The sequence below is a fragment of the Anomalospiza imberbis genome, chromosome 1 (genome assembly GCF_031753505.1).
Source record: "Anomalospiza imberbis isolate Cuckoo-Finch-1a 21T00152 chromosome 1, ASM3175350v1, whole genome shotgun sequence".
NCBI classification, from domain to species: Eukaryota; Metazoa; Chordata; class Aves; order Passeriformes; family Viduidae; genus Anomalospiza; species Anomalospiza imberbis.
Window position 1 is genome coordinate 28,910,623 of NC_089681.1, and position 26,532 is coordinate 28,937,154.

General features: G+C 41.1%; 1 protein-coding gene across 3 annotated transcripts in view; it reads left to right on the forward strand.

Annotated features, from left to right (window-relative positions):
* The window catches only part of PAG1 (phosphoprotein membrane anchor with glycosphingolipid microdomains 1), a 104,574-nt gene that overhangs the window by 12,309 nt on the left and 65,733 nt on the right, over positions 1-26,532 (forward strand). Inside the window, exons 2-3 of one of the 3 annotated variants that reach the window (XM_068186092.1) lie at positions 2,411-2,622; positions 12,943-13,002. The gene's annotated coding sequence lies outside the window, so the exon portion shown is untranslated. The remainder of the gene's footprint in view (positions 1-2,410; positions 2,623-12,942; positions 13,003-26,532) is intronic. The other 2 variants (XM_068186077.1, XM_068186086.1) reach the window with 2 other exon arrangements.

Below are 26,532 nucleotides of genomic sequence, written 5' to 3' on the forward strand. Positions count from 1 at the left end.
TGAAAAAAGGGTAGCAATACACTTCTCAGTTTGCTCCTGCTTCTTCACCTTTTATTTTTAAAATGTAAAATCTTTTACATGTTCCCTGGATTGTAAAGCAGAGGTGCAGTATCTGCTGTCTCCTGTTCCTGCAGGATGTGTGCAAAAAAGCAGTTACTTATCACTGTTTTGAATATGCAGGTGAAAAATAAGGGAAATTCTCATTCCTTGCAGGGACTTGAGCCTGTAAATGTTGGACAGATAATGTGCAAGCCCCTTGTAGTGCTTTTTTTGAAGTATATCCTTTCTTTTAAAGCTTGTTGCTTACTAACTCTGTTTTCAAGTGATTTGTAGTTGGCATCATGTCCTGTTGGCCTCCACAGCATAGCAGGTGAGGTGCTGAGCTTAGCTGTCATATTAACATGCCTTTAACAGTGTCATACCCAAGACTCAAGGCAGGAAACTTTTATCAACACAAGCCTACAGGCAGGGCTTTTGAAAACCACAATGGTTAGGTGTGCCACTGCTTGTTCCCTCCTCCTGGTGAGTTAACACCCCTGGAAATGAAGCTCACCAAATGTGCTGCTTTTGATGCACATGGGAGGAGTGGAGCTGTTATCAGTGACCTCAGCCTCCTCTCCTTGCCTTGCAAGCTGATTCAGGCATAGCTTTAATCTTCGTCAACAGGATAGCAACTGTAGTGTTACCCTTTGACTGTTGATGTTCAAATTGTCTTTATCTCCTGATTCTCTGTTTGTAAAACTAGGACTGAAGTATTTTGCAGATAAATGTACTTTGTATTCATGGTTTTTAAAATTTGCTGAGAGATCTTAGACATACGGGTGCTGCCTTCTCTGTGTAAATATTATTGCTCTAGTGCAATCCTTGGAGACTGTGGTAGGCTTTCCAGGTCAGGGATAGTTTTTTGAGGCAAAAGAGGAACAGTCTTATCATAAGTTGTGTGGTCCTCCCAAAGGAGAAGGAGCCTTACTATTTTATGATAGTATGAAATCCAAGCCTTTACATAGGTCTTCCTCAATTAAAGGCATTCACCAGAGCTTATGTACTATTTAAGATTTGAATATACTTGCAATAGCAAAGACTTGAAAAGAAAAACAGCTGCATGTGTGACAGAGTGGCTGAGATCTCAGTGAGCTGCAAAATGGATGACAACTTCTTCTTTTTACATCTGACCTAGGAAGTGGATATAGACCTAGGTAGGAATAAGCTTAGCCAAGAGAAATATCCCTTCCTCCAGAAAAGAGATTTTGTTCTTTAGCTTTGGTACCTACAGTGTGTCATATAGGAAGAAAAATGCTTGGGAGGTGTTCATATGGTATTTTGGTTGATTTAAAAATACTTAGGAATGTTCAGAAACAGACTTTTTTGTTAACCACAAGGTTACAAATGTTAACAGGCATAGGTGTACATGAGCAATAGCTACTGAACAGATTTCCATGATAACTGAAAATGTAGATTTCATGTTACTTTTTAATTTGCATTTTATGCCCTATGGCGGCTTTAGGGGGATTATACATATGAACCCATGGTGCAGAGAGATAACTGCATGGATGAAGTGACACTTGGTGCTGCATTTGCTCTTTATTATACAAGAGGTACATTTATTTTTAGTTTTGGTCATGTAAAAATGCTGCAGTCCTAAAGCTGAAAAGAAATATTTTGGTATTTGTGGTTTTTTATTGAAACCAATTGATACAAGTAAGACATGCTAATATCTGTAGGTAGTAAGAAAATAAATTGGGTTTTTTTTCTGTTGTGTATTTTATTTGCCTTATGTGGCTGCACATGTGACACAAGCAGTGAACTCCAGAATAACACTACTGTTGCGTTTAGGCAAACCTGTAATACAAAGAAAATGCGCTCCAAGGCTTTGAAGAGTTTCAGAAAACTTCTGAATTAGCGTGTAAAATTGTATCTTTTAACTTCAAGGGTTTTTTATACAGTGAAGTACTTGTCACACACACAAGTAACAGCAGATCAGTTGAAAACAGGAGAAAGTCAGAAGAGAGAAAATTAGTATCCTCAGGCTCAGGATGGGGAGCTGCTTAAACACATTGTAAAAGTCACTTAAGGCATGTGTATATAAGCAAGCAGAAACAGTGGTCTGCTGAAAGCACAAATGTTAGGAGTTACTCAGACTACAGAAATATCCTCCAGCAGATGGGTATCTGCCCCTAATGATTCCAACCAAAAAAAAAAAAAACCCAGCCAAACTGTGTTGAATTGGTTACAAGCTGAGCATGAAGATCTGAAAAAGACTTTGAAGAGTAAAGAGTTTGCAACATAAAAGAAAATTATGAACTGTGTATATATCTATGAAAAGGTTGATACCTGTAAGTGCACTGGAAGCCATGCAGGGTCACCAGGCAGGACATCAGAAAAAATAACTCAGTTGAATTGGTCATTGCAGGTGCAATTTGGGCAGGTGTTGTGTTGGGTAACAAAGATGAGAAGGTGTCAAACTGCGGAGGTGTCACAACAGAAATGCTGAAGAAAGGTGGAGAATTGAAAATTGAATAGAGAGGTGTGACCATGTGTTGTACAGAGCAAGGCCAGTGCTCTGAAGAGGCATCACTGCTGGCAGAAAACACACCACCCGTGTGGATGCTGCAGCTGTGATTTGTGAATGTGAGGAATGGATTTCATTTTAAAAACCCTGAAATATTTGATGGAAATTAGGTGGTGATTTTGAACAGGCTGGCAGTGACAGTCCTGGGAGGCTATGGGCAACCAGGTGGACAATTCCTTTCTTCAGCCTGCTCTAGCTCCTTCCTTTTGACTTCTGATGCTTCCCTGTCGGAATCTGTGATATTTAAATGCTCCCAAGATATTAGAAAGTCTCTGTCTTTCAGCCCCACTGCCAAAGAAGGAGTCGTAATTTGTCTGTGCTGGTTTTCAAGGTTGTTTATTTCTTCTTATCTAAAATATTTTCTCTCTGACCTGCAGCAGGTCTGTCTTGCAGGACAGCGTGCGGGGGTCTGCCCCTCAGTGGGACGGTACAAACATTATATACTAAAAACTACGTGTGATATATTTACAATAACGTCCCAATACCCATCACCCATGTTGAACAGTGTGTCCCCAGCCTAAACCAATAGAAAAATTCCAACACCACAGTGAAACATGGAGGGCATGAAGAAGAAAAAGGACAAGGCACGCCCAATTTTCCTCCATCTTGCCCCCTTTGAACCCTTTACCTCGAATCCTAAAATTCTACTTTTGCACTTGTGCCACACTAATTACTACTTATCTCAAACACTCAAGCTTGTAATTCATCCTGTAAGATTGAAAACTCTTTTCCATGGACAGAGATCAGAGGCAGTGTCTCTCGGGGCTCTGTACAGGGGGGCTCCTGACCCCCTGCCAGGGTTCCAGACCTTCCAGGGCAGCCAGAGGGATGCCCTGGATTCCCACACTTTCCTTCAGGTATGTAAGCACAGCAGCCCTGCTGCCTTCTGTTCTTGTCCTGCCTGCAAGCTCCTAATTAGCTCCACACTATTAAGTCCATCCTCCCCCAAACCTAGTTCATTCTTGATAAGATATTAATCTTCAGTTTCGCTGTGATTTGTGGAAGTGGAGAAAAATTATGTGAAAAATAGGTGCTTGGCCTTCTGGATATTTCATGAGAAGGCTGTATTATTTGTAAATAATTTATGACTTTGAAGCCACACACTTTCTTCCCAGGTTATATGTCCTGTATAACTGAACTGTATGATTTACCTTAAATTGCCTCTCTGCCATGCATCCTGAATCTCTGTACAGTGCTGTTTCTCCTCTCCAGTACAGCCTTCACCCGTGGATGAGAGATTTGCATAAAGTGATTTCTTCATGTAAATGTGATCAGGCTGCAGCTTCAGCATCTTCTTGTAATGGATGTACCAATCCCCTTGAATTGGGCTAGTGTCTATCTTGGTAATTTAATCTATTTGTTTGTTGCTATAGTTTTGGGAATTGCATGTACTGACACACTTTTGCTGCAGCCTTCATAGCCTTTCCTGATCATGAGGCTTCTTTGCAAAAAACGAGAAGCAAGCATTGGGATGGGGGTTGGTCATGCTGCAGCTCAGGCAGGGGCTGGGACAAGAGCTGGGGGTCTCCCTGGGGACACCCTGGTTATCTGTCCTGGTCCTGAGCCAGGAAGCTGCCCCCCCAGCCCTGCCCTGTGGGGACAACCTGCCCAGGGCCCGGACAAGCCGTGTAATTGGAATGGTGCATAAGCCAGAGAGATACGGCGCTCTGCTGCTTTGGTCGGTGTCATTCAGGCTATGGCATGGGGCTTGATGCAGCCTCTGAGGTGCCAGACTCTGTGAAGCCTCTGCCTGAGAATAAAACAACCAAAAAAATCTCACAGATTTTTCCTGCAGTCCTCTGCTCCCCATGTAGACTGTCCCCCATTTGTTTGGTCTTTTTTACCCCTAATCACTGGTTTTGGCTGACTCTTCATTCGTGGTCTCATGGTCTCATTTCCCATGCCTCACTTTCCTTGCTTTGATTCCCTTCTGTTCTTCCAGATCGTTTTGTACCAATCTTGTCCCAGCTTCTGTACTCTTCCTGCTCTTCCTGGCATCTCCTCCTTCCCCTTTACCTGAAGCATGAATAACTGGGATAATGAGACAGAGGGCAGCTTCCCCAATTACTTTGTATATGTATGCATATGTATGGCCTCACCCACTGCCCTGTCTCTCATCCTTCTGTCCTTTTCTACAGCAGTCTCTTGAGGATGGGATTATCTTTGAGGGTGTATTTAGCATATTTTCGCTGCCACAGTGTGAATAGCATTGAGTAATGGTATACATATTTTGAAAACCTAGAGCTGTGTTGTAGTGTTTATTTGGGCTAGTAATGCCTGACAAGTGACCAGGTAGCCTAGCTTGTCATCGCCTTCAGTAAGATGTTTTCCTGCATTCAGGTTGTCATTGCATAGTTTTATATTTTTGAAGTTGGAAGGGAAGGTAAATTAATAGTCTGTATGGCCTCCAATAATTATTTCCTGTTTTTTATACTAATGTTAATGTGTTCTGAATGATGGTTTATGGGAAGTATCTGTTAATTTAGGTAACAGGGATAGTATTTTTGTCAGGTGTGTGGTTAATGCAGAAGTTGGAGGGTATTTTTTGACGGCTTCTCCATCTTTCCATAATTACCAGATAGATAATAGGAACGTGCCAGATTCAACGTGCTAATGATTGCCTTCCAGCTTTGAGAGAGACAGAAATTATATGCTAGCAGTGTCTGAACAAGATTCTGCTTTGGTAGTGTAATAAAACATACAATACTGTGCTCTCTTGCAATTGCGTAAACATCCATGAATATGTCCTCAGTCTTTCAATACAGAAAGTAATGAAGATGAAGCTAAATTTACTTTGGGAGTACTCAAATGGCTATTGATGGCTTAGGAATGCTTGGGTTATCAATAGTAGATGAACTGCTTTGTTGTTGTCTGTCACTTTGCAGGACTGCCTCATGAATCATGTTTAGATAAAAGGTAAATGCTCTTACTGTCCCATTTTGCTGTTTTAAATTGCTACCTTTTCAGCCTTGTCTGCAGATTTCCTGAAGCAAACGAGAGCTTGCTGCATCTGAGATGCAGGGTATTTTCTTAGTGGTGCCTTTTTTCAACTGGCTCTGGACTGTACTGCCTGATTAAAGGCAAGTCTCCTAAGATCCCAGCATGTGACAGTGATCTGCTGTGCTGTCTGTTCTACAGGCAGCTTAGCACTGCTCTGTGCTGGGCCTTTAGGAGGACAGTAAAAAAATTGTGGGCACTATTCTTAAATAAATCACATACCCTTGGTGCCTTGCAGTTGGGTCTAGACTAATGGGGAAGAGAGCACTTTGGGTGATTTGCCACCAGCTGCTCTATTGGTTGCCTCTTGCTGTATCTCACTTTTAAAAGAATAATTTGCAGCACACTAATCCCTCTGGGATGAGGAGAGATCTGTCCAGTATTTTCTTCTAAAATTGTCAGTATGGTGGATTATTACAGAATAACATGGAGACCTTTAGTCCGTCATATTTATTACCATTGCATTGGGAGTGTGTAAGCAAAGGAGCAGTCTGAGGTAGCAGATACTTTGGGCAAAGGAAAAAATAATAGTAAATGGTATAAGATGCAGCAACAGTATTTCTAAATCAGCAGGAAATCATCTAATCCCCAGTTAATATAAAACACACCTGAATCACTGGCTCTTTTGAAGTTGGTGTCTTTGTTTCAGAAGTAAACCATGCAGCCCCAGGTGGTATGAATTTACCGGGATGTTGCTACAGAAAGGTTTCTGGAGATACAGTTCAGGAACCTTGCCTGTTTGCTCAGGAGCTGTGAACCAGATCACATGATGGTGTGTGGAGCTGGTGTGTACTCTGTGGGAAAGGGGGAAATTCTGGAAGAAAACTTCTGTAAATTATTCTGTACATTTAGTCTGAAAAAGTTATTCGTTAGATACTGCTGTTAATGGTGTGTTGTACTGGTCAGTGTTAGGAGTAAGAGGCAAGGCTCTTTCAATAAAGAAATAAATGTCACCATCATTTTTTCCAGGGCTCTACACATCAGTTCTATGTATTAAAATGGACAAAGACTACAGCATAAGAGGGTGGTTGTGTTCCTACCAATTACTGTGATAATAATTAAGGGCACACTTAGATCAGTGGGCCAGTGAGTACCAGATCTGGGTGTACAGTGTGGATGACCCATCAGAGTGAAACTGAGGCAGGTGTCGCAGCACTTCTTGTCTCTCCATCCATTGCATCATGGTTTCTGTAGGAATAGTGCCTGGATGAGGGGTTTCAAGGGAGCCCCCTACACACCTGCTTTGCTTGTCAGCCTCTGGAAATCTGGGGAGATCTGTAGTGAGAAGAGCACCTCGGTATTTCTGGCAAGTTTTGGGCATTTGTTTACTTAGGTGGGTGTTTTTTCTCCTTCCATCACAAGCACTAAAAAGATCTGGCCACCTGTCTCATGCAGTTTGCCAGCTGTGTCCCTGTCTTGTCTAGCAGAAGCTAAGGGTCATTTTTTTTTTCCAAGCCCTGTGTTAGTACTTGGAAAGCATTAGCTATGCTGGAGGCACTTCAAGGATGGGAGGTATCAGTGCCCTGCTGAGCTGTAGCTGGCTCCTCACAGCCTCCTGCTGATGCTGGGTATGAGAGCTCACAGGGCAGGCCAGTCTGGCTTTCCAAGGACAGTCAGGGCCCTATGGCAGACCCTTGAGCCAGTGGCATATTTAAAGCAGTCAGTTTGAAGAAAATCCATAGCTCATGTAGAGTGGTGTCACATCCTTAACAGGGACAGAGTGTTACCATTACACATTTTGAAAGAACTATCCTGTAACGTCTGTTCATTTTATTGCTCTACTGCTTTGTGCTATTGGGGCCAACAGAGATGAGAAACTAGGTAAAGCAAAAACTACGTTCTAGCCCGGTTGTCCCTGAAGTGAATGTGTTACTGTGGCTGCATAGCTGCACTCAGTCATGGGCCTGGCTCGGGAGAGGAATATGCTCTCATGATACAGACTCTTTTGTTTAGTTCTGCCAAAAGATGGTCTCTTCTGACCTTCTGCTTTTGACTTAAACCTGTTTCCTTTCTATTTTACGTTGCTTGTCTTCTGCTATGCCTTATTCTCTAATGTTTTCCTCACACTTACAGCTCTCCTAAGTGTATTTCTCCCTGCAGACACTGTTTTCATCTTAACAATCTGTTGTATATTTTTGCTTTTTGTCCCAAAGGACTTCTGTTACTTTCCTGCCATTCACTTGACACCCCGTTGTTGCCAGTCTCCCATCCAGACTCCCAGGTCTGTGCTGCTGCCTCCTTAGCTCAGTGTCCTGTCTCTGCCAAGCTAGTGTCAGTCTCCCCTTGTACCAGCTGCATGGTGGATGGGTCTCAGCTCACCCTGTTCTCATCCAAGTAACTCCTAATTTCACTCTCCTTTTTTACCCGTTTTTTTTTCTCCTTGGATTTTGCCTAAATTGACTGATTTTGACCATCTTTCCTTCTTATTCCTGTGCCCTCTTTCATCCTGCTTTTCTCCCAGACTCCCCAGCCAAACTTCCTTGCCTATTCTTATCCATCATCTTGCTCACACATCCCTCAATCCCAGTTTTCCCTCTTTTTCCTTACTTTTCTCTAATTTCCTTACTCTTGTTCCTGTTCTCACAGGAGTAAATCTGTCTCATTTCAGAAGGCAGTAAAAATCATCTCTTTGACATACAGCTTTTTCCTGGGTCTTATTAAGTCCTTTCTTCAAAGAGTAGAGATACTTGAGCTTCTTTAAGAAAAAGACCTTTTAACTTGTGTAGTGAAAAGTGCTTTTCTTTGGCTTTATTTTCAGAAACATATGCATTGTTTTAATGGAGATACCCAAAACTACATTTAGCATGAAGCTGCATTTTTTAACAACTGAAAATTATCGAGAAAGGGGAAAGTGGCCAACAGCTGTAACAGGCAGCACCACTGCTAGTCTCACCTCCTGTAGTAATCATCGCAAAATGCCAATTTGACTTTGAATGTGAAAGTCCTTTTTCACAACGTATTGGCAAAGTCATAGTCTTGGAAAGAGTTCATACGATGCTGCAAATTTTCCAGGGCTCCCAGTAGAGTGAGTTGCCCAAGGAGGAGGCAGCACATGAGCAGTAACTGCTGCCTGCCTTGCTGCTCTGTAAGTTTTAGCTGAGGAGTGAGAGCTCCTCTCAGGATTTGGGCATGGTTTGTGAGTCCCTTGATGCTAGAATTGCATGTGTGTGTATCTCCTAATCATCCTTCCTTTAAGACTAGTTCTAGATATATAAATGAAAAAAAATAAGACACCTCACAAATTACAGCAGCCTATATCACCATAGACTTACCATTTATAGAAGGGCTAGACTGGCATGCTGATACCTGGAAGAAGATTAGTGATATGACAGAAAATACACAGCTGTTGTAATAGATATTTGAATTTTAATAGATAAACTTGTAGAGTAGCTCTACCAGCCTTATATTGTTCAAGGTACTTTTTAATGTACTTTTTCACAGTAGAGTGAAGATATGATCCCCAGGGAGTTAATAATAATTCTTTCATCCCAGGGAAAAAGTGAAAGGAAAAATGAGCTACGTAAGATTTGCCTGTGACATTTAAAGTCCAAACTGGAGTTTGTCTGAGTAATTTATCTTTGGGTATTTGTAGGAGGGAGTGTAGGAGAATATGAATGAGGGCATCTTAGTTATGTCTGAGCCTTCTGATAGTTGAAGAGAATTTTTGAGGGCTCCATGTGGCTGGAAGGTCTATCTGTGTGATCTCTTCTCCAGCAGATGGAAGATAACATTAGGAGGAGTACTTTAATTATCAAAGCATGGGAATTACTCCAGTTCAGTATCACCCTGAGACATCATTTTCTTTCAGAGTGACAAGTGATGTGTTTCTGGGATGTTAGAGAGAGCTCATTCCCCCCTGCTGCACTGAACATGTGTACACCACATTTTCTCTGGCAGTATTAAACCTGTCCACAATCTGTATCTGTTGCTGGTGAGGAAAGAAATGAAAATACTGCATATCCTTGTAGAGAACATAACAAGTACAAAGGCACTGAAGGAAGAGGGTGTGTTTTTCACTTTGACTTCTTTCACAATCTGCTTAGATTCTTTGAGTTCCTTTGAATTACTTTTTGAAACATGTAAAAGATGATTAGACTGACATAAATTGAAACTTCCTTCATGGAGAGATTATTTCTCAAAGCATGAAGCAATTTCTGTTTCCCACTGCTGTTAGATTTCTGCTTGCACAGGTGTTTGTGCAACTTCACGCTTCCGTCAAGGCTTCTCTTTGCAACGTTCTGTGCTGCATGTGAACCTGCCAACAGTCCCGAATCCAGACCTCCCTTCAACTTCTAGGAATAACATTCAGCATATTCTTGTGTGTATCAGCAGTAACTGACAGAGGCACAGCCAGCCTTCTGTGAATTGCCTCCAACTTGGGCGTGTTACTTTTGTGCGTCTCTGAGGAGGCAGCTCTGAGTGTCAGCCCTTGCTTGGAGGGAGGATGAGAGAGGCTTGTGCAGCCACGGGAGTTGTGGTTCAGCAGGGTGTCCTGTGGTACCTGGGAAGATGTGGGCTGGGGAAGACAGTGCCTGCCCTCTTCTGCACTGAAGCATGTTCTGGTCCATAGGAGGAGCATCCACCTGCTGCATGACACTTTTGGGAGATTGCTGTGTTTCCAGAAGGCAAGACTGGAGCACTGTGTTTATTCTTCAGCCTCTGCTTGTTTCTTAGCTGCTTTTCCCCACAGTTACATATCACAGAGTCACTTGAAATACAGCTTTTTCACCAGCTGTTTGCTGGTGAAAAGGCTGGAAGGAATGTCCAGTGAGGAGCAGCTAAGGACTCTGGGTTTTTCTAGTTTGGGAGAAAAGGAGGCTGCAGGACAGCCTCACTGCTCCCTACAGGGAGCAGTGGAAGTGGAAAAGGAGCTGAGATTTCTTCTACCTGGTATTGTTATAGGATGCATGGGAAATGGTTCAAAGCTGTGTCAAGGGAGGATCAGACTAGACAATAGGAAGCATTTCTTTACCAAGAGGGTGGTCAAAGACTGGAACAGGCTTCCTAAAGAGGTGGTTGAGATTCTGAATGTCAAACCTCAAGATCATGTTACACAGAAGTTAAGACAGCAGGTGGGTTATTCTGCAAGATATGATTAAGATGAACATGTTTATTACTTCCAAAGTATTTTTGCTGTTTTATTTTAATATTTATGAAGCTTTTCCAGAATTAAGTAACTTCTGTAAACGTACCTTTTTAGTAATACCTGAATGTGGCTGTGTGTAATTGGCGTGTGATTAATACATCTAATGGAGTTTCAGTCTTGAATGTGACTCCTTTTGACATGTTTTCTGACTTTTTTGCTGTTCATGTTGGCCACCTGAGACACTTGTTGAGTTTGGGGTTTTTTTTTAGCATAACATTAATTTTTGTTTCATAGTTGATAGCATTATTATTTTATCAAATAACCTGATAAATTGGTACAGCAAGACTGCAGTAGCAGTCAAAGCACTGATGCTTTCTAATGGTGCACTTTACCTCTGCTCTATTATTGCTGCCCATTTCATTATTTGTGAGTTGATTACAGCTGCATTTCTCAGGGGCTATGAAATATTCAGCAGCCCGGACTAGCCAAGAGAGAATTGCAGTCTTTGCAGCTGAACACCTGCCCTCAAAGGCAAAGAAAAACCAGAAAGTTCTTGTGTTTACAAGTGATGGGGAAAATCCTTCTTTTCTTTAGCTTTCCCACAGCACCGACTTTAGGTACATGCTAATAAAAATTGCCACTTCACTTATGCTTGTTATTGGATGGGGGGAAGAATAAGAGTAAATATACAACTACTGCATTTCTGCCATATTTGCCTGGACACAGCAGAGAAGGAAAACAAATGTTGGCATAATTGGTTGCCTGTGTGTCGATGTGAGGTAGTTGACGTTCGGGATGGGGTTGGGGAAGAAAAAAAACCCTCTCTATTAAGGGCAAAAATGAACACTACCAGTTATGTTCTCATACTGTGTCTCTCTGGGGGATTTGCCAGCAATGATTGACTGAAATGTGCAATATTTTACCAAGTAGGAAACAGATAAGGTTTTTATAAACAGGATACTTCATCATTAAAGTAAAGAAACAATTGCTTTGACCTTGTCACTGAATGGGCAAGGCCAGCATTGTGATAATTGAGAATGTAGCTAAGCAACAGTTCTCCAGGAGCATGCACTGCTTTATTTTTAGTTGAGTACACCAGTACAGTGGGGGGATGTGAGACACACACACACGGGTATGAATGAGCAAAACAACTGGTTAATTATTACTAAAATGAAAAAAAATAAATCTTTTTGCACAAAGTTTGAGTTGTAATATGTTCTTATACCAATTTTAATTTGGATTGACATCAAAAGAAAGTAATTGAATCATTATGTCCTTCTGTGGTCTGAACAAGCAGCCTGCAAGTATCTCTGATTTCTTAAGCTGCTTTAGTAACTTGAGTCTCCTCTGAAAATTAACAGTGTAGAAGAAATGGCATATTCCTTCAGAAATAGTCTATTTTATATCTGTTTCCCCTTACTTTGGTGTTAATTATTTTTCCTAATCTTACAGGTTAGTATTTCAGAGCCTAATTTATTTATTGCTCTAATTTTCGTTTAAACCAGTCTTAAATACCCTAGTGAGCTAGTCCCCTACAAAGTTAACAGTGTAACCCTTTAAATCTGAAATAAATGTTCAAGGAGGACATTTAACGTTCTTCTAGCTAAGTCAATTTACAACCAAGTTAGTTAAATTTTCATGTAACCAATGGGGAAAAAACAAAGTCCAAAGTTAGTAATTTTTGTTATGTAGGCATTTCAGGACAAATTGCCACCATATGGCCCCTCTGTTGTCCCATAAACAAAAGTATATGTTCCAAGGCTGGTGCCAAGGGAAAATCTGCAGCATCTTTACCTCTCTCTGCTTCTGATAAATCTCTCATCACTACCTGGATGTTCTTTCTTTAGGTATTAAACCAGTACAATTGCTAAGTAATAATGAGCTTCTACTTATCAAACCCAAGCAGTTACAGAAATCTCTCTGAAGATACTGTCACTCCATGAGTATAAACTACCCTAACTTTGCATATGGGAGCCATTAATTTTGATCTATGAAATTTGTATTATTGGCAACATTGCATAGGTGAGAGAATAAAAATGTCCTAATTCTCAGCCTAATTTTATCAGATCTTCAAAAGCCAAAAGATATTTTCCAGACAAAAATAATTAAAAGGAATTTAAAGACTGTATTAGTTATTCTTGGGTATTTTTAATATAGTAAGAAAACCTTTCACAATGTGCTTTTCTCTGGATGTGATTTTAAATTTGGTGGAACGTAATGTGTATTTTTATCTTCTTAGAGTGTGTCATAATTGAATTTGGACTTGTGATTTTTTTTTTTTTCTGCCTAGGAGGAATCATTTGTCAATACTGTATCTCACTTGAACATCAAGCCCTACAGAGACTACAAGGTAATTGTTTATACAACTGCTTTCTGTGTCCTGTGGTGGCCAGCTTGGCTTTAACTCATTTTCTGAAGACTCCTGTAATTTATGAAGGTGCCAGTGCTAAGCAACCAAAATAGTAAGCAGCAATGTTACAAGTAGTTTTTACAGAAACTGTTGCTTACAGGTTCACCGGCCATGGTGAGTTGCATGAGATTGCCAGTGTGTGTGTAAAATGCAGATGTGGTACATTTTGAAAGTGCACTTCTTGTATTTGTGCCTTAAGAAGGAACAGTGCCAGTCCCAGCTGAAAGGTAAAATCTGCTGACTATGGGTTTGTGTATGATCATTCAGAAAGTTGTTACTCGCCCCTCAGCATCCGTCTTTCAGCTGGTTTTCTTCCTGGAGCTGAGTGAGAGGCATCACGTGTCCTGCAGTGCTGACACAGGCTTTCCTGCCCCAGGAAAGTGGCTTTGGTCAGTGTAAATGGTTTGGTCAAGCAAAGCCATGACCACCTCATTGGAAATCAGTCTTAGCTCACTTTGCCAAGCTGATAAAAGCTGTTTCTGCTGTTGCAGTTGTGGTAGATGCTGCAGATCTATACATCAATTTGCTCATCTCAAAGCCCATTTGGAAGCATAGCTTATGAGGTCACCATGGGTGTAGACAGCAACTGAACAAAATAGACTGCTGGGGGTTCATATTTCATGTTCAAGTTACAAAGGTCTGCTCCTGTGCTGGGTGCAGAAAAGGCTGTTGTGGTTAGGAAGTTGGTGTGGGTGTGCAGTCTGCAGAGCAGAGCTGGTACCTCTGCATGGAGACCAACAACATCCAGCCTTCAGTAGCCAGGAATTATGAGATTTGAGCAATACCAGATTTATATTGGGTTGCCTCTTAAATAATGTCCCCCAACACCTGGCAAAAGATAAATGTCAAGGACTGGAGTTAATTTTAATTCCACGTGTCCCAGCCTTTGCTGGGTGGCTGTTACTAGTAAGTGATATGGTACCAGACTGGACTTGACTTGATTGTATGTAATGCACACAATTTTTGGCTGGGTTGAGAAATACTGGGAAGATTTCAAGTCACTTTCTTAACGCAGTAAGAGCCTTGAAACTTTATGAAGAATCAGTGCTTTGCTACTGCACACCAAGCAGGTGGTCTTCACTTAATGCATATTGATAGTATTGCAAACAAAATCTTTCAGGATAGTCCCACAGTGCTAACTGACCTGATGCATGTTCCTAGCTTTTCCTAAAGGAAAGTCAGATTATTCAGACAAACTTAACTTTTTTAACCCTAGACAGATTTAACTTTTCCTTGGCAAAATGGAGTGCACATCTCTGGTGACATACTTGCCTGACCAGGTGCATCCTGAGCTACAGTGACTGGTTGTATCAGTTTGTGTGAATACTCTTGGGTCCCTCTCTGTCTCCTTTTGTTACCTCTGCGTAGGACAGATACTTCAGTTCCAGATTTTGAGCTAATGAGAAAGGCATAAATAAATACAACATAAATATGGTTCATAGAATCATTGCTTCTTGGTAATAGTTGTCTTTAAAATGAACATAGAAAACCATGAGCTTGTACAGACACTTCAGAAAACAGTACCCTTTTACACACTTTTAGACACTTTTACACCAATAAAATCAATTTATTACAACTCATGCTTCTAGTATCTTACCTTGTGGAAGCTAGAGATCTGTGTCAGTTGCCTTTAAATCTGTCAAAGATTAAGCATTTTACTTCTGAACTCTCATTTTCTGATGGAAGAAATAAATTGTCTGTGAAAGATACTCAGATCAGGAAATGAAACACATCTGAAAGCTGAAGGTTTTCTCTCTCTGTTTGTTATTGCAAATTCTGTTTGCAATAAAAATGTGTTGATGACTGAAGCATGCCTGACGGACCTGCAAAATCTGAACTCTTGCAGAGGAAATCAGAACTTGTGAACAGATATCATGCCACGTAATCCTCCATCAGCATTAAACAGCAACACAGTGCCATCTGAGAGCATCTGTAGGTCCAGGGCATTATCATTTCAGTTAAAAGTTGGCAACCTTAGAGCTGAAAATAAAAAGTTTTATTTGGGTTCTAGGGTCTTTCAGAAATCTGGGTGTACTTCTCTGATGTATAGTTCAGCCTGGAAACAGCTGTTTGGCTTTGAGGCTGGGAGGTGAGGACAGGATTCTTTCTCAACCACCTGTGTGAAACAGTATCAATCTTTAGCCTGCCAGATTTTGGGATGTGTAAAAAAAAAAACAAAAAACAAATGACCCCTCCATGGGTCACCTGATGGGTATGGTTTGGAGTACCTTCAGATGGAGGTGGAGAAGGCAAGTGTGACAGGTGATAAAGGAGGTTGCTGAACCAAGGGCTTTGTTCAGCCAGTCAGGAACCACATCTCCAGCTGCTGCACGCACAGATAGGTCTGGTGTTTCGCTGAGAGGTTCCTCCCTGAGGTTCTTGTGGCTTTCAAAAGCAACATTGAGAAGTTACAGCCAGTGTCCATTTTAGGAAGCTTAATTATTCATTTAAATAGCATCAAAAGGATAAGAATGTGCGAGCTGAGTGGTCATGAGTCAAGTGTCCAAGGTCAAGTGTTCCTCTCTCCTGGGGGCTGGCAGAAATACGTGTTGTACAGTCATTTTTTTAGAAGCACAGGAGGGGCTTCTAACACAGATACACTGTGGTGGTGGGGTGAGGGACATGTGAGGGGTGAAGAGCAGGGTGGGATCTCTACAGCAGGATGGCAGAGTTGTTGGCAGTCATCCCCTGTAACTTAGGTCTTGCAAAGAACATGCAGGACTGGTTTGTTCCATGTTTGTGGTGGCTGTGGCTGGGCATCACACTGGTCTACCCATGTTTAATGTCTCTGCTCTGGGCTGTCTGGACTGGTGTTGGCGTGGCATAGTTGCAAGGCCAGTGGCTGAAGGAAAATGTGTGAGCCAGATGCCAGCTGGAGAGGGCTTGCTGGCATGGGAACGCTGCCAGGGACCTGGCCGTGGCCCTCGTCAGAAAGGCAGCGAGAAGGGATGAAGGGGTGCTTCCATCAGAGTGACTGCACAGGATACATGGTTTGGTGCTTACAGCTGACAGCTTGCCTGTGGTGGAAATTACTGTTCTGTTTTCAGTTTCCTTTCTGGCTGTTTTGCACCAAGCACCCGGGTTTGGGGGTTTAGAGGTATTTGGAATCAACAGAAATCCATACAAGTGTCAGCCTCAGGCTTCTCCTTTTTGCCTGTGTGGGTTTTGAGGAGTGGGTGTAGGGCTTTTTTTGTTTGTTAATGGGCTTTTTTTAGGTTGAGTTTGTTGGGGGGGGTTTGTTTGCTCCTTTTTGGTCTGTTTGTTCTTAGAAGTCCCTTCTTGTCTTTATCATTTTACTTTCTTTGAGTTGGCTCAAAGAAAGCATTTTCTATCAGCGTTGATGTTAATTGGCTCCACCATGTTGGCTGGTGTGAGCCTCAGGATACCTTGTACCCCTGCCACTATCAGTGGTAGCTTCTGCACTTCTGCAGGTTTCGTTGCCTGAGATGTCAGGTTTTCCCTCTGCTTTCTTTAGGTTACTCTTCCAGATGGCTGGCTCTCCTGCAGGAGTAAGCACCCCCAGGCAAGGGCACTCAGCTGCAGCTCCTCAGTCTGAAAGGGTCATAAATACATGAAGTTTGTGCTTTTCATTATACTGAACGTAACAGGAGGAGCCACCTTGTCAGCAAGCTCCCATGGGGAGGATCTGCACTAAAAGGTTTGCATAACAGCAGGGGGGTGAAAAAACCCCCTTGGAGAGCAATGTCCATGAGCTGAATGTTGGTGACTTGGAGTCAGGGATCTCAGAGGTCATCCATGGGTCTGACTGCAGCTTGCTAGTTTGCCTTTACCTCTCTGTTTTTGCTGTTTGTCTGGCCATACTGCTGAACCTGGGGTGCCTGTGGCTTTCATGAAGGCTCCTAGGAGCACTGGCAGCTTGCCCCTTGTCCCAAAATAACCTATCCATCTCCTCCTCGTTTTCCAGCATGAGATCTATGTTTTCAAGGAACATGGTGGGAAGGTAACATTTTTGAGGAGATGAGGCTGGGTGAGACTTCAGCCCTGCTGGCCATCACTGAACTGGGAGGAGAGAGATGTGCTGTCAGCAGGGGCCGTGCGCTGCTGCCTGGCACAGCCCAAGCTTTCCTGGTGATGAAGGGCACATGGAAGGGAGGAAGGAGTGTAGGAGTCAAGCTTGGCCACTTTCAGTAAGGTTCTCTCTCTGTGGGAGAGCAATGGGCAGCAGTTCCTACCATGCTGCTTCCTCTGTGGTACAGTTAACATAACCAGCCCTTCTCGGGCATAATGCAAAGGAATTTAAGAACTGCCCCATGGCAGGAGTTAAGCCTGTTTGTTTAGACAGGTCCTGTAGAAGTGGAGGGATTCAAATATTCCTGTGACAGGTTGACATCTGGGCATGGTGGGGGACTGAACTGCACTGACTGCAAAAATAGGCTTATGTTGCAGGAATGACTAAGATGATTACAGAGCTGCATGAATGATTAATTTACCCTGCTTTTGTTTCACTTCTGATCCCGGGTCCTCTGGAAAGAAAAAAAAAAAAAAAGGTGATTTTGGAAGATGTTTTTAAAATAACAAACAAGTCAGTTATAATAACAGCTTTACTACACAGATGTGCACCAGCACTGCTCCAAGAGGAACAGAATAAAAAAATGACTTGCTAACATTTTCCTATAGCGTGAATATTTGAAATTTGTAGACAAATAATCACCAAATACTTGGCAGTCAGAACATTTATTCACATTTTAGGAGAACAGTGTTATTATTCTTCAAATAGGATACAGAGTTATATAGTGGTAGTGCTTTCTTAATAGCCTTTTTTTAAGCTCAGTGTAGAAAGAATTTGTTTTGTTATTAAAATTACTCCACATATTTGAGACAGATTTCAGCTGAGCAACTGCCTAATACGTGCTGGACACATATTGATTTTTTTATCTTAGCCCAACGTTTCCCCTGGGCATCATATTATTTATTCATAAAGCAGAAATGATGTCTGACAGGCAGTTAGAGGGGTGTCGAGCTGTAGGCCAGAAACAATGTGAAAAGCTTTGCAAGGACCCCAAGAAATCAATGTGCGGATGCTAAAGAGCAGACTTTTAATTCTGAGCACACATTCTTGCAATCATTTAGTGTGGAACAGGAAATTTAAATAACAAATAGTTACTATTAAAACTGCAGGCCTAAATTTTCATTCATCTTTATTCCAATTATCTGAGCCAAGGTGGAAGTAGGCACTGAAGGCAGCTAGGCAAGCCCAGCCACCTCTTAGCCGTAACACAAGCCTGCTGCTCTAGCCCTGATTTGCACATTTGTATGTAAATTTCTGTTGGAAGTAAGATATTTCTGTCAATAAAGATTTAGAACCCAAACATTGTTCAAAGAGCCAAGACATTCCTAAAATGTGCATGATTCATCACCACTTACTCTGATTGAGTGTTAGACTGGTGTCTGTACAGCAGATTAAAATAATAAATAGCTGGTATTTTTAGAATGCAATTTGAAATAGTTTGATGAGTTAGTCATTGTGATAGACTTGTTTGAAAAAAAAAAAATCAGGCCAAATGAGATTTGTTCTGGTTTTGTTCATTCAAAACTAGATCACAGCATACTACCAAGCAGTATTTGCTGGTGGAAGACATATTATATTGCCATTAATGGTTTTTCTGCTGAAAAAATCAAACTATCAGGTAATCTTAGGAAAATTTTAATCTGACCTTATACCTCTGTCAATAAGGTAAATAACTACTGAAGTATTATATTTGAAATGCACTGAACATCTAAACATCTGGTCCAATCAGCCACTATGGAATTTGTTTCTTGTTCTTTAAAGCACAGATAATGCAGTCAAAAATAGCATGTCATCATGTAATTAAATATTTCATCTTGATGTACAAGCACAAGGGAGCTGAACTGAATTTGTTCTGACATTTCTTCACTTTCTAGGATTTGACTTTGAACCTTTTTCTTCTTTGATATATATTGAATTGGGAATTTCAAAATTTGCTTTGCACATTTTGAGGAAGGAGAAAAGAATTCATTTCTACTCTATAGACATGAAAATTGTATTTCTCATGGTTAATAAGAAGGTTGTGTTACAGTGAAACCAAGACACACATTAACCTTGTGAAGCTAAGAAGTTCACATGTACTCCTTAAACTGGTCTGCAGAACATCTTATAGTTGTTTTCCCTGGAAAAGGCTTTGACCTCTTCAATCATGAAGAATCACAATAAATTCAATTTTAAATCACTCAACTGGGACAGCATAATCTGAGTCTATCCATAACAAGACTGTCTGAAACATGCACACATTTGTATTTTTTCCCCAGGAAGTGGTATGGTTTAGACAAGAAGGGAAAAGCGGTATCTTCTAGGAAATCGAATGTATAGACTTTCAAATGTGGTGTTCTGACATATGATGGCATTGGGAAAGTATTACAGGGTCTTTCATGGATTTAAAAACCTCATTTCAGTTGACTCAAGCTGAAGAAAGTGTAGTCAACCCAGCATTTTTGTTGGCTATTGTACACATTGAAATGGGCATATTTTTAATGCTTGCTATCTGATGGGAATGTGAAGTCATAAGAATACCTAATTTCCCCAAAATGGATGCATTTTTATTTGCTCTTGCCAGTACTTTTGAATGCTGCCAATAACTTGCAAGACTTGCTGTGTATTTACAAGTAGGTTTTAAATAACAAATTTACAGCATAGCATTACAGGTGACAGTGTTGTGTAGTGACTTTTAAATGTCACTTTCCAAACTGTTAAACCACAGCTGTAATGATAATTCTTTTAATCTATTTGGATAGCTAATAGCCAGTCAGTTAATGAGGTTTGTTCATCAAAAGCTCATCTGAATTTCTCTGCCTTTCCGAACTCTTTTCTTGATTTAGTCCTGTCCTTACTGTTGTCAGGAACATAACTCTTGGCTTTTGACAGCAGAGGCGTACCCAGCCCAGATAAAGCACTAAAACACAAATACACACATTTTCTGCTTCACCAGCCTGGAGAGCTCTTCAGAACACACAGGCAGAGGATGTGTGCACCAGAGCTGTTTGCCCAGGGTCCAGCTCCAGTCAGTGCAGGGAACTGGCTGCTTTTAGGACATGATTCTTTAACATATTTTGCGGGCTTAATTTATTGCATGGTGATCTGTGTCTTACAAAAACCTTACAGAATGTTGTAGTCTGAGTGTAAGAACCCAGTTGTGGGGTGGAGTTCAGTTTCAGGCTGACACACACATGCTGAGTTTCTTTCTGAGCAGCTGTGTGTCCATATGATCTTAGCATCTCTCTTGAAGTCAGTGGGAATGTCCTCCCTGTGTCCAGCAGAGCCTGGAAAGCACTGCTGGTCTCCCTGAGCCAGGCTTTGCTTGGTGGAATCCCTCACAAAGAGTGAAAGACTAGTACTGGTGTTATCACAGTATTGGTGTTTTCAGGATGCTGGGACCCCGACTGGTGTGCTTTTCCAATCCATAGTGATTTGTGACAGTGATACATAGCTAGTATGTTACCTCCTGGCTTTTTTTTCCAGTGCTGATTACTAGTTTTTAAAGGACACTGTGAAGAGCACTAAGCAAAATAATCGAAGATAGTCCACATTTTTAACAGGCCTTTTGTTGTTAAGGTTCACATGAATACAGTGCAGCACAGCAGAAAGGATTGTCTTAACTTTGTGATATTGTTGTGTTCCTAAAATTGCTTTTTTCTGATGCTTTGCTGGAACCTTTGATGAAAGGTGGTTCATCTGTAAACCACTGTTAAAAAGGCCTATGGGAAGATGATGTCTGCTGTCGTTTTCTATTTTTCACCTTCTTGTTTCAGTAATTTACCTAATGTCAACATATCTTTGGTACAACACCTACCCTTACCAAACAAACAGGTGTTTTCAGAGGTGTGCTAAGAGGATGGCAAACTCCAGTCCACCTCATGGGTCAGTTGGATAAAAGGCTGCACTGCTGTTGAGACTATCATCTGCTGAGAGGCAAAAGTGTTTAAGGTTTGCTTTTTTAACTTGGTAAGTGGCTGAGCTAAGAAGGTGACAGAAAAAATACTACCTTGAATATTTTTTTAACAGAATTAAATAGCAAGTACATTTGTAAATCAGTTTATAAAAGACCAAATTAGTTATGGAATGCAGAAGTTGGCAGCTGTTACATACAAATATTTTAGGAGTCATTAGAAGAGAGTAACTCCTTTTAAAAACCAGCATAGTTAATGATGTCCTGATCTTAAGAAAGGAACCATGAAAGTTGTTGAACAAGGTGTTCTTTTTCCTCCAGAGATGTCTGTGACTGAAACATGTTTAGGAGCCAGCCCTAGGGATGCCTGTGGCCATGAAGCAATGCCACAAGCATGGTCCACATTTAGCTTATGTAACTTCAACCTTGTTCAAACCTGCTGTTAAAAGAAATTTGTTTTCTTGTGAATGTTTCTGCAATGTTCATGTATTTCTCTCACAATAATGGTAGAAAGAAGCAGTCTGATTTCATATCCAAAGCCCTTCTGGCCAATGCGTCCACACAGCCCTCCAGTTCATTTCCAATACCGGCTTTGTCACTGACCTGCTGTGTATTCAAAACAGCATCTGCAGGTTTTATTCATTGCTACATTGAAGTTAAGGATGAGCTGTGGACAGACATCAACACACTTAACCTCATTTTCTCCTTTTAAATCCCTTCTTAGAGTCTCCTCTGCCATAATCCCGGAAAAAAAAAAAAAAAAAAATAGGTTAGTGATGTGTTACAGCCACTGCCTCTTGTGTTGACTGATGTGGTCTCTTTGTTTCCTCCTACTTCCTTGTCAACAATCCATATCCACTTACTGGACCTTTTTTTTTAATGTTTAAATGTGGCTTTCAGGTGAGAATTATCTTTTTTTTTCTCACTGAGCACAGCCCTCAGTGTGCTTTTACCCTGACTGGGACTGCTAGATGAGGTCCCCAGCACATGGGCCAACAAGTTGATTAGGGAGATGAAGCACCTTTCCTAGGACGAGAAGCTGAGAGAATTGGGATTGTTCAGCCTGCAAAAGAGAAGGCTTCAGCATTACTTAATTGTGGCCTTTCAGTACCTTAAGGGAGCCTGCAAAAAAGATGCAGAGGGATTTTTTTTTACAAGTGCATGTAGTGGCAGGACAAGGAGGAATGGCTTCAACCTGGAAAAGAGTGGGCTTAGATTAGATAGCAGGAAATTTTTTTTTTTGTGGGGGTGAGACACTGAAACAGGTTGCCCAGAGAAGCTGTGGATGCCCCATCCCTGGAAGTGTCCAAGGACATGTTGGATGGTGTTCTGAGCAGCCTGGTGGAGTGAAAGGTGTCCCTGCCCACGGCAGGGTGTTGGAACTAGATAATCTTTAAGGTCCCTTCCAACCCAGGCCATTCTATCATTCTGTGATTCCCTATTACCATAACACAGTGAAGAGAATGTAACTGTGATGGCTCCATACTTCACGACTGTCACAAACTTTTTTATAGCACCGTTTGAGGAAAACAAATATTATCATATGGTAAAGGTGAAAAATGATGGCATATGTCCTTAATAAGGAATGTTCTTAAGGATTTCTAATAATTATGAAATATCTGAGCTGAAATACAAATTTCTTTTTTAGGAATAGAAGGGCTTGTGGCATTCCTTAGTATTTCAGATCTCTTGTAGCTTCCATTTGCAGATGTATGTTCAGCACTGCTGCACATCAGGAGTTTGGGAAATGGAGATTTCAGTATGAATGGGACATATAGTCAGTGTTTTCCCAGGCATCTGTAGGGGGTCTTTGCCAGAACCTATGTTACAAGTTTAATCCTCACACTTTCCCAGGGCTCCTCTGATGATGACTTTTTGCCTTGCAGATTATGGGAGAAAGGGAACACAATCCTATGGGCTGGCAATACTCAGAAAATTAGTAATATAGGAGCCTTCCCCTGCACTACCGTGTAGACCACCAGCTTTCATATGGGGACATGGTGTGTGCCTGGGCTGCAAGGGCAGGCTGAGGCAGGACTGCAAGCATCAGGAGCTGTTTTCAGGGCAGCGTGGGTTTTGCCCCATTCAGGCATGTGTTTGGCAGAGTCATGGGCTCTGTGTCTTGCCCCACCTCTTGGGAGAGCATCAGCCTGTACAGATTTTGGTGGTTTTGCTCTGGAATCACAAATGTTTCCTTCTTACCTTCAACATTTACAGAGGATTTTACACCAGTGGTATTGAAATCTAAGTAGAAATATATAAATACATGTTTTTTTTTTTACGTAAAAAAACCTTACAGCTGTTACTACTCAGTAGTTTTCTTAAAATTTAGTTAGATTTTGTATCTTTTTTGATTTCAATAAGGGTTATGTTAATTGAAATAGTATATTTAGTCAGTAAATATTTATTGCGGTTATAATAGCCTTCCTGTGTACTCTGTAGTGTGCTGTTAAAAGCATTTGCTTCCTTTTATTGAAATGTAAGGCCTACACATAATACATGCCAGTGTAGGGTGGGATAAAGTTTTAGCTACTATTTGGGATAGGAATATTTTAATTGCCATTGAATCAATTTTTTAACGTCTCTGTTGTGCTCCTATTATACAGGGTTCCCTTCCTGAAATCATGCTAAATTTCAATATATGGTTTCTTTATGTATATACGAGCATCATGATACAAGTATACCCAGGAGAAACTAAAGTTCCTTTCCAGTGGTGTAAATCCTCTTTGTGATATCTCTTGATGAGCTGTTACTCTCTCTCAGTAAAGCAGGTGCTGTTGGAAGCTTGTGTCTTTGGCATGGAGAGTATCTCCATTTTACATGACAGACGAGAGGAATGAATCCATGGCGAGTGTCTAGGTTTGAAAAGACAGGTGTCTGCTAAGGAAGACAGGAGCATTCCTTGAAATGGAAAAGGTAAACCCACTCCATCTGAATTATTATAATTTTTAAATTAAGGGGCTCTCAGGCAAAGATATGGGAATAGGAATAACAGTTCTTTACTAGGAGAATTAAAAATACAAATGCAGTAGTACAAAAAAAGAAAACAAACCACTGAGAGAGTCAGAATATGACCTGACACCCTGTTGGTCAGGGTGTTGACAGCAGTCTGATTAAATGGTGGCTGCAGTCCTCCTGCAGTGCCAGGTGTGGTTCTGTTGAAGCAGTGATCCTGTAGAAGGGTGTAGTTTTCCTCTGAAGGTCCAGTGATGGTGTAGATGGGCCTGATCTTCCTCTGGGAATCCAGTGGAGAAGACAGCTGCTTCTCTGGGAATCAGTGGGGAAAGGTTTTCTGTGCCATTCCAAATGTCAGATTATATCGAGGTAGGAATGCTTGGCTCCTCCCCCTGGGTGGAGCATCTCACAATGGGATGATGTAATTTTATCAGTCATGCAGTGACACTCAATGGCCCACTAAGAGAAGATATCTCCCAGAGGAAGGATTGGTTGTGGAAGAGATAAAGAAAACTGCCCCACCTGATTTTAACAGGTGGTCCAATTAACAGAAGAAATTGCCCCACCTCTAACAGATCGGAAATAGAATACATACCCCCAGCTAAATCTTTCAACCTAAGACAGCGAGTTGACTCATTTGATGATGGTGGATTGAGGTTGCTGGCTGATGCTGCCAGGGAGGCTAGTGAATGGGAGGAGTGCATAAACATTATTTTTGTGTCTTCTGTATTTATGGGATGTTTGTCAATATGTGCACCCATACTGTGTTTCTAATTGGTGCTTGAACGAGTACAGAAAGGGCTACACTATGAAACTTTGTACTGATGTGAAAGGGAATGTAGAATAAAAAGTTAAAAAACACAAAGCTCAGTCTTTTAAAATAGATTAAATAGTACATTTCTCACTTATTGAGGAAGTCATATAATTGGTCTGGAAATGGAAATAATTTCAACCCACAAAATGAGAAGTAAGAGGTCAAGCTTTCCCAAACTGAATTAAAATGTATTTGAAAGGAAGATCTCTAAGATACAACAAATTTCATTTATTTTTGTTTCTCTGGAGAGTTGGAATTGGGCATCCATGTTCAGGGTTGAAGAGGAGTTCGGTACCTGTGGGGCTCCAGCTGCAGGGACTCGCTTCCCTGCGGACACTGTCAGCAGGGCTGCCCATCACGATGGCACTTTCTGTAGTGCTCACACTGGGTACTCCACCCTGCTCAGAGCCTCCTTTCAGTTTAAGCAAACATCAAGTCACAGCAGCTTGGGTCAGCAGTGATTTGACCCTTCAGTTATGTTCAGTACTGTGACTAAAGCCTACTGTATTCTCTTTGAGCTATTTTATACTTGGCATAACTGCCATTGGGAATTTAGATTGACTGTTGTTTATCAGTTTAATCAGTGAAATATCCACATGATATTTACCTAGTGCTTCTAAATAAAATATTGAGCACTATATCTCTGCCTTGACACCACCAGGAATGGATGTGGGCTTCATCTTTCAGCCTTACCTCTGCATGTTCTTATGCTGGCAGATTAAGAGACTATCTTGTCTGAAGCGATCAAAACCTTTTACCTTTTTTCATTGAACAGAAAAAGCTGCAAACATCACTTGAATGTAAACTTTCTTCAGAGCTAACAATGAACTTTTTTTTCAGAGCTACTGAAGCTGTAGTCTGCAACTTGCTTTGAGGTAACAGAAAAGGAAAATAGTAAGAAGCAGACCTATCAATGTGCCATTGCTGTATTTCTATTAAGAGGCCTTGTGAGTATGGCTTTGCAAATAATTGCCTTAAAGCTTTTAATGTTCTTGCACTGCAAGAAGCTAGGCAACATTTTCAGTGCTTATTCACAGTATATACTGCTGGCATGTATTCCTGCAGTCCACAACAGGCAGAAATCCCCCTCAAATTAAATGGGCTTTTTGCCTAATACAGTCTCTCATTCTAACTGAATTAGCAATAACAGACTTAACTATAATTTTTTTTTTACTCTAGGCACATTCTCTAATAATTATCCTCCACTAGTGAATACTTCACTGTATCAGGGAGATACAAAAACTTTAAATTTTTTAAACTCAGCAACTGTCTTTAATTTCAGGACTGGTTCTATTGGAAGAGAAGTTAGGTTTGTTTTTATGGTGAGAAAGATCACTTTAAAAACAAACCTGAGGGAATAATTAGGACATTGCTTTATGAAATTACTACCTTATTATGTGAAATTTGAAGTTCTTCCCCACTGAACACCTTCTGCTTTAGAGACTGGGTGGCCAGGTCAAGGAAGGCTAGGTTTGTGATGTTTTGTTAATGCTTTTTTTTCCCAGATATGCATTAATATTAAGAAGAGGCTGATTCATGCTAGACTTCATTTTCAGTATGGATTTAATTCCACCTGGAATCAGAGTTGTGAAACGTGCTGCATGGCAGCTGGCACAACAACATTTTTAATCAAATAATAGATTCCAGCTGGTGGGGAGTCAACTGAGTTCTGAAGCAGACATGACTTAATGCAGATCTTCCTTATTTCTGTAATAAAATGCATTACCTTTGCATATGAAATAAGTGGAGAAGGAGAAGTGAAGGAAAGCAGGTTTGTAT